This window comes from Melospiza georgiana, chromosome Z (genome assembly GCF_028018845.1).
Source record: "Melospiza georgiana isolate bMelGeo1 chromosome Z, bMelGeo1.pri, whole genome shotgun sequence".
In the NCBI taxonomy this organism is placed as follows: Eukaryota; Metazoa; Chordata; class Aves; order Passeriformes; family Passerellidae; genus Melospiza; species Melospiza georgiana.
In genome coordinates, this window is record NC_080465.1 from 63,024,212 (window position 1) to 63,033,413 (window position 9,202).

The following is a 9,202-nucleotide window of genomic DNA, read 5'->3' on the forward strand; positions in this document are numbered from 1 at the left end:
CCTGACAGTGTCTGCCGTTTGGCCTCTGCCAGCAAACATAAAGGTCAGGTTGACACTTACCCCCTCGCCAAGTAAGTGCCATGCAGCCTAATCGAATCCCAAGAACCTGTCACGTCTACCCAAATAACACGCCCCCATCTCTGCCCCATCGAACGCGCAAAGCTCGTAGAGGGTTGCGAAAGCTGACTGACCCATGCTCAGCCAGAGAAGAGTGAAAAATTGGATTCTGGAACAAGCACTCTTTAAAAAAAGGAAAAGAAGTTACCATCATCCCTAAGCCACGAGTACCGAAGTGTGAAGTATGTCAGTGTGTTTTGCTGCTTTGCGAGCATCAGGAGAGAGGGTAACAAAAAGATTCTGCCTTTGAAATAATGCCCGTGAGCCTCTCTACGGCATTCCCCACAGTAACACGGGTGCCTCTGAAATAAATCACCACGTAGATGGAGAAGCACTCCTGTCGGACAGAGGAGCTTTTCCCGGCTTTTGTGAACTGCATCCCAAGCAGACTGAGTCCTGGCAGGCCAGGGTCCCTGACTGAATCAGCTGCAGCCCACCCTTCCTGACAAAAACAGACAGGGCCTGAATGGTGACGAGCTGTATGGATTGCTATTAATTTCATTAGCTGAATGTGGAAATGATGAGGAAGTAGCTACCGAAATGAGGCAGTGTTGTTCTGTTCCTGCAGGAGATAAAAATTAGTGATGTCAGCCATTTTGTATGCTAGCACACTAGGTCACTGTGTGTAACCTCGAGCAGCAATAATCCTTTGCCATGGATAATTGGCATCAGCCATGGATAATTTTATGTGCCATAACTCAGAAAAAAAATGCACAAACAAAACAAAAGAGCTAGAGGCTAGGTCTGTAAGTGGATCATCTGTAGGCTGATGAAGACCAAAGAGAGAATGTGAATAGAGCAATGTTTCTAACGAGGTCTCAGTCATCAGTCAGCGAGTCACTCTTAACCCTGTTCTCACAGCATTTTTCCCAGCTAATCTAGCACCCGTTGGCCTCTGGTGCTGAAGAGACACCAGGCAGAATAAGAGGTGTGATCTCCAGGTCTGATAGGAAGGAGGAACAGAAGGTATTGTTGTTTCTTTACCGCTAAAGCTGTTGATATATGTCTGGTTTCTGTATAGTACTGGTGCCTACAACCTTCTGTTTCCTTCAGAGGGGCAACAGCATTTTACACAGAAAACAGCATCTCAGGTTTGTTAATCTGGGTATCCTGGATGTAACTTCACAATCTGGATGTTTGTAATCTTTTTTCACAGCACTTTCAGAGCTTCTTTGGTTGACAGTGTCCAAAAGTTCCTGCTAGGAGATGTCCTAATCCACATTTCAGTAACATGCAAATAGCTTTCCGGAAGGTGACTTGCTTATTTCATGTCAGATACTCATGTTAGTAAATACCTCTTATATTAATTTGTACAGTTCAGTTCAGAGAGGAAAGTGTTACTAACTAATTAAAATAAAAAAGACAAAAGACTTTTTTGTTTACAAGCTTGTTTTGTTTTAAGGTAACTCTTGGCTAATTTAAAGATTAGAACATAATCTGTGCCCAGTTCCACAATGAGGAAGCATACCAAGCTTTTAAAATGATTCCAATATTCCTCCAAGAATATACTGCCAATTAAGACAATGTATTGCCTTTTTTTTTTTAACGTCTCTAGTAGTCCAAAACCCCAAGACTCCAAGTGATTTAGGTCCAAACAATATTTAAATAGCCATGCCAATGTTATACAGAATTTTATACTTGTAGACAGTATCAAAGTGACCATGTCTACTTTCTGAACGGCAACACACATGTGCCTGGAAACAGGATTGTGCTCACAAACCTGTTTGTCTCCAGGTGATACAGGCCATCACTCAGATTTGGCTGTGCTGATGGTTTCAGAGCATGCATTTAATCCATAGCTCGGTTTATAATTCACAGCTGGTTTTTTGCAATAACTGGGCTAAACAAGGATGTTCTCTTAGACTGTACAAATGTGGTGTACAACTTGGCAGAGGGGTAGGACCTAGGTGATCTTTTAAGGTCCCTTTCAACAGAAACCACTCCATGGTTCTGAACCCACAGCAGCATTTAGATATAACCCCTTACATCCTTTGTCCCCCGAGGGCACTCACTTGTGAAAGCCTGAAGCCCAAATTCATCCCACTGTTTACGGCTCCAAACCAGCTTCTGGTGGGCAGATGTTTGCCCTCTGCGCAGTGCCTGAGCACAGGAATGCAGCACACCTGGCTGGAGTCAGGGTGGGAGTTTCAGCGGCTGCTTCTAAGGCAGCTCTCTGCTCCAGAGGGACAGTGCACGGACAGGAGCTGTCGTGGGGAGCTGGGAGCAGTGAGAACGGTGACCCCCAGGTGAGTGAGGGAGGCACAGGTAACAGCCAGGGACTCCTGCTTGAGGGGAGCACAGGGAGATGTTGCAGGCGAATAGCAAAAAGCATGAGAAGTGAGGTTCAAGGGTCTGCAAAGAAGGTGAGGGAGAACAAGGCTGTGCCTTTGTGAGGGACGACTCTTCTCACCAGAGGGATGGGCACAGGTTCTGTGAGAGATTTAAGGCCATGGAGGAAGAAGAGCTATTTATTATTTCTGAGGCTTTCAAAAACGTCTTCTGTTTTCAAAACCAGAACTTTTCAGAATAAAAGCCATGTCAACCATCCTTTACTCCATGCCCCCAAGTCTTGTGCACCTGACCCCATGCCTGAAACATTGCACCCTCTTTCTGGAGGATGAGGATGACATGCACCTGGCAGGCACCTTTGGAGAGACCCAGACTGTGGGAACCCTCAAATTTTTTGCTCCAAAAGCCAATTTATGTAATGACCTTTAGTGCCACTGTGGCCAAAAAACCTTTATTTTGAGGAGCAAATGGTCTCATAAAGACAGTCTGAATCAGGTGTTCTTCATCAAACCTTGTTCTATTGCTTTTTGTGGGCTATTCTATGGAGCACAGAGGTTTCTTCTCTGATGGTAACTTTCTTCCAAGACAAAATGAAATCTTTCTTTCTTCTGTATTAATATTTCCTAATATTTTGAAGGTCACAGGCTCCAAACATTACTCCAGATTCTGCTTTGACTTTTTTCATTCTCCAAGGCATAAGCTCCAAATGATTTGACAAGATGCTGAGGGAATGATCAATTGTTAGTAATGGCTGAAATTATATATCAAGATAAATGGCCTGTTTGCTGACATGTGTTCTTTAAGCCCGTGGCCACGCTGAAAATTCATGACTGATGTTCTGGCAACATGACAGAATGGTAATTCAGCTGTCATATAAATATGAACACATTATATTTTACATGTGTGTGGTATCTTTCATACCAATGTGTGGGATCTCAGCACATCAGTCCTGATGTGCGGAGTCATCGAGATAACCCTTGGGGGGCTCGGAGGTCCTGGAATGTTGCCAGAAGTGTCTGGTGGCTGGACTTTGATCCTGCACAGGAGACAACACCTGTATGAGGATGGGAGGATCTCACGGGGATAAATGGTGAAGGGATAGGTTAATTATAGTGTGAAACACAGGTTTTAGAATTTCGGTACAGGAGGGTCTAGAGAAGCAAGATGGAGGAATTGGGGCGTGTCCTGTCCTTCTTCTTCTTCTTCTTGGCCTCCATCTTCTGTGGTGATGGTGGCACTTTGGGATTGGTTCTTACTAAAAGTGCACTTGTCAATAAAGGTGAAAGGTATTGGGGAAAATAGGTAAATATCTTATATGTAGTTTTGGGTATAAAGATAAGTGACCACCCCGGGGTCTCTCAGTGTGCTCATGGCTGACATGCTGTGCGGACCTCTGTCGGGCCGAGAGAAAATCTTGTAGATAAAAACTAATAAACACTGAAGACTGAGAAAAACCTGAAGACTCTTCTCGTCCTTTGGAGCACGGGCTGTCCCAAGGCCATCCCGAGCCTTTCCAGGCCATCAGAAACAGCCGAGAACGGGACACCAATGCATTGCCCAGATTGTCTGTATGTATCATCAGGGGAATGCAGCAACCTCTTCCACCAGACAACTGCCACAACTCCCATTGTGAAGGCTGGTGTGGTAGGAAGGAAGTGCCCTAACCTTTTGAAGGAATGGCTCTCAGTCACTGAACACAGAGCAGACAAAATGTTGCTTTATGTGATGCAACAGAAACCCTCAAATTCAATTTTTGTAGATAAGAAGGATTCAGCAGAGTTGCTTGCTATGTAAAGTCTTTCAAGACGCAGTAAGTATCTACTAGCAAACTGTCCTTCCATCTCAAAAGCAGCTGTACAGTGGAAGGCTGCTGACAGAATACACTTCTGGCCTGAAAATCCAGGAGTATGAGTACTATCAGTCTCAAATTCAACTTCTTTTAGAAACAAGCACTGCGGATACAGAGCTGTGCTCCTTTCCTGTTTACTACTAAACTTACTGTTTACTACTTGGAGACTATGTTTCTCTGCTCTTACCTTTAAATTCTTCTGGTCTAATTCTGCCCTTATTCTGCATGACAGGATTGATTGTGGTCTTGGTCTTGAGGTCCTTCTAATACCTCTTGAATTGCAGCTTAACTGCGAGCAATTCAGCTGCTCTCGAACCTCTGTGATGGGGATGGCTCCTCCCTGCCGGGTTTATCTCCGCAGTGGTAAGCCTGCCGAGATGCTGTGCCTCAATGACATTACAGCCCGCTTGGGCTCCGGGGAGCCGCATTTCGGCTCGGTTTGGGTGTGATAGTGGTGTAGCCATGGCAGCATTGAACTCAGCGTGGGCTAGCTGCTTGAGTATGCACCCAGGATCCCAGATGGGTTTTACAGCCTGCATCAGACACCACCCTGCAGTGTGCATATGGGTGTGTGAGTCTCAAGTTCAAAAGCAGAAAGCTAGACTAGAGTTAATTTGGGAACATCTACCTTTGACTGTCGAGAAGACATCCAGTGAAAAACAAGCTGGCAGCCGAACAGCCACAACATAATGTGGGGAATGTGGACTGGAGGTCAGCCTCCATTGGCAGCACTGGCTCAGAGCTCATCGGGTCAGTCTGTGGAGTGCTGTTGAATGCAAGGCCTTCCAAACTTCCTAATTAACACTGGCACAAGAGTTGGTGGCAGCTCTGCTGTTTCACCCTGGAAGGCTGTCACAGTGAAGGGATGCCCTGATACAGGTGGTAAGTAAGCACCGTCGGGCAGCTCACTCTTTGGATGAGGTGTTGCAAAAGAAGAGAAAAAAGCAGAAAAAGGAGAGGGGCAGAAAAGCAGCGAGCTCAAGTGCAGTCCATGGGCTTCGAGGACAGTGCGAGGTCCTCGAGGGCGGAGAGGCGGTCAGTGCGGGCAGGGGCCCGTGAGCGGCGCCGTCGCAGCCCCCCGGGCTCCGGGCAGCGCTGCCCGCAGCCCCGCTCCGCACTGCGGGCTGCAGGCGTACGTGCGGCGCGGCGCGGTGGGGCCCGCCGCGGCCGTGGCCGCTTTAAGGCGGCGCGCCGGAGCGAGGGCCGCGGCGCCGGGTTCAGCTGAGGACAGAGCCCCAGTTCTCAGAAATCCCCGCGCTGCGGGAACATCGCGCTCCGGCACGGAACGCGCTGCCCTAGATCGGGGGTGCCGGGCCCGCCCCCCGCCCGCCGCCCGCCCACGTGAGAGCCCCCCCACGCACAGCCCGCCCGCGGCCCCCGCCACACCGGGGCTCTGCGGCTCTTCTCCGAGAGCCGCTGTTTCGTGTTATTGTTTTCTTCGTTCGTTCGCTGGGTTTTGTTGCGTTTTCTTTCTTTCTTTTTTTTTTTTTTTCTTTTTTTTTTTTTTTTCCTAATCAGTATTTATTTTTTTTAATTCACCGTGGGGAGGCCCCTGCAAGAAAACGGCGTCATCTTTTTCAACCTCTGCCTCCAAAAAACCCGCAACCCAAACCCAAAAAAACCCCTTTCGTTATTTTATACATAGGTATACTTTAGATTACGTATAGAAAAATTTTTAAAAGCATATAGAATATAACATGTTGTGTATGATCTACATATATAAAAGTAAGATCATGTTATATGATCTACAATATAAAAATACATACCTATATTTTTGTTTTATATTTTATATCTAATAAATGTACACCTATTTTATACATCATTACATATATGCATGCATGCCTACATCGATATATTATAATTACAATACATGCGTATTTAAATAATAAACGTGCGAAATGTATGTTACATTTAAATTTTTTATTGTTTTCGTTTGTTTGTTTGTCTGTCTGTCTGTCCGAGCGGACCGATGGGTTGGCCTGCGGGCTGGGCAGTCGGGGAGCGGGGAGCCGGGAGCGTTTCCTGGGAGCTGGGGGCAGAATTACAGCCACCCGCGGTTTATTAATAGCGCCGCGCCCGCGCCGGTACGTGTGCGGCAGAGATACCCCTGTCCCAGCACCGACCCCCCCTCCAGCCACGGCCCATCCTCCTCCTCCTCCTTCTCCCTGGGAAGGGGACGGGCGTCCCCGCCACTGGCTCCGCCTCGCCTCACCTCGGATGCCCTCGGCCGCCTCCATCTTCCTCCCTCCCTCCCTCCCTCCCTCCCTCGCTCCCTCCCTCGCTCCCTCCCTCGCTCGCTCCCTGCTGCCGCCGCCCCCTCCGTGCGCGCCGCCCGGGCCCTGCCCCGCCGAGCCGGCTCCTGCTGCCCGCCCGCCGCTGTCCCCGCCATGTCCCGGGGCCCCGTTTCATCCACTTCCAAAGTCTCCAGGACTTCTGTGCGCTTATGGCTTCCTTTGCTGCGCGCTGTGGGTGAATTTTTGAGAAAGGTGGCATTTCTCTGCAGAGGCGCCTGAATGGGTTAAATCCAGCCGAGTTGACCCATCACCCAAGGGCCTTCAAGCTGAGACGGTGTCACATTAACTCCTCCACAACCCATTGCCAAAACTGAGATGTCACATTAACCCAGAAAAAAATAGAGACCGTGCCACATTAACCCACAGCCAAAACTTGAGATGCTGCCAGGAGATGAGGCATCACCTTCCTGCTGCAGTAAAGCTGCAGTGCCCTTCTGCCGCGGCACCAACACCCCTCGTGTGTCCCTGGCCTCCATGTATGCAGAATTCCCGACATATTTAATATTCTGCAAAACCATGATAGCAGGTTATTCTCCTTTTACTTATACAACTCAAGATTTTCTGCACAACAGTTCTTGACAAAAAGGTTTTAGAGAGGATGAGAGGCATGGAAACAACACAGAGAATGCTTGTCTTGTACATCCTGAAAATCATATGTATTTTTAAAAATGTTTTCCAATACAGTATTTAATTTCTTTGTTTAATTTCCTTCCCCTTTATTGCTGTTTTTCATCTGAAACAAAAGGTTCAGGGAGAGGATGCAGAGCGGGGAGAAGGAAGGTAAGGAGAGTTGGTGAGTGTCTGACTTTACATTAGACTTTCCCGAAGTGGGAGTTGAAATTGAAGATGCCCGAATTTTTCTCCCTGGACGATTCTCCCGAGGAAGTGAGGAGCTTTTGCAGTCATTCTCTCACCACTGTGTTGCTACTACTGCAAATTCTCCAGCAGTGGGAATCCTGAAGCATTAGCACAGACTGGCTTTGGAGCTTTCTCAACTATATAGCACATGGGAGACCTGCTGGATTGCTGTAAGAGTACTGGCGACTAAATTTACAGTAATGTGGCAATTGCCACTGCCGGTGGTGTTGCACAGTTCACTCGTGAGAGCTTTCCTTAGGAGGTTTGGTTCTTCACCAGAAGCAATTCTTTCCAGACAAGCGCCTGGGAAGCAGCTTTGCAGCGCGAGGCCGGGTGTCCCAGCAGACCCCGAGGGCAGCAGACCCCGGCAGCTTGCTGTTGTGAAAAGCAGGAGAATGGTGTGCGGAGCTGCCGGCAGCGGAGGGAGGGGGCCCTGTGCCTGCCCTCACCCTGCCGGTGTCACTCCGGAGCGCTGGGTCCTGCTGCAGACTCCCAAGGACTCCCATCCTGCGGCAAGCCCAGCGAAGGGCTGCGGAGATGTTTAGGGGACTTTTCCTGTGAGAAAATACAGGGAATTGTGACTTCAGCCCGCGGAACAGAAGGCTCAGGGAGGGTGGAATCTTAAAAGTGTACACTAATATCTGGAGGGAGGTCACACACACAGAACAATTGGTGGTGGGCACAAACTAAGAGCTCAGGTGGCTCGCTCTGAACACCGGAGGACACTTTTTCACAAGTAAGGGTGACTGAGCAATGGCACTGGTTGCACAGGGAATCTCTGAAGACTCTTCTTCAAAATCAGCTGGAACACGGCCCTGGGCAACAGGCTGTAGGAGGACTTGTCTGACCAGGGGGTTGGACTACATGACCTGTGCTCCAGATGTCCTTTCCAACCACACTCTGTCTGGTTCTGTGATCTAATAGCTGGACAGGTCCAGTCAATGCAGGTTCAGAGTCAATTTTTGGGAATATGGGGCAGAAAAAGCAAAGTATTTAAACCTATGCCCTGGGTAACCCAAAATGTTATTGTATTGCACATCTCTCTGTGCCCAAATGTGCTTCTGTCCCTTTCAGACCCTGCAGCCCCAAACCGGACAGGCGGGGCAGGGGCTGGGGGTACTGCTTCTCTTTAGAATTCGTGGGACGGAGGCAGAGGCTCTGTCCCGCTGCTCCCTCTGCCTCTTGCTTTTTTCCTGCCTGTACTCGCAACAGTACCAACACTAGAAGCTGCATTTCTCAACCAAAACCTGTTTCAAGTCGGATTTTTGCAACATCTGCCGGCAGCTGCAGCGCCGTGCTGGGACAAGCGGAGCAGCCCCACTCCATGCAGTCACCACTGCTTTTGCTTGTTAATAAACTGTTATGTTTTCAGTCGTATCAACTCACCTTAATGGTGGAAAGAGATTGGTTAAAACTAACGGGTGGTAACTCATTTTAAAGTATCCCCCTCAAATGTATTAAACCAAGACAATTCATTAACTTCCTTTCATAATTTTGGATACTGTTGACTAAGTAATATCTTCACATTAATTCTTCTGTGCTTACTGATGCTGGGTCTCGTGAATACTACAGTTCATGTCCCTAGTGCTATTTTACCTTTTAGGATTTGCTTACTACACAGCCTTTGCACATGTAGTACAACATGAACTGAATAGTGCTTGAGTAAGTGTTTGCTTGCATATTTGTGCCATATTATCGTAAATCATCTCTAGGGACAGTAGCGAGACTAGAAAGATGTCTCTGGCCTTAACCCATTCTCCTAGTCACATTGTATTTTCTAAAATAAGATATATCC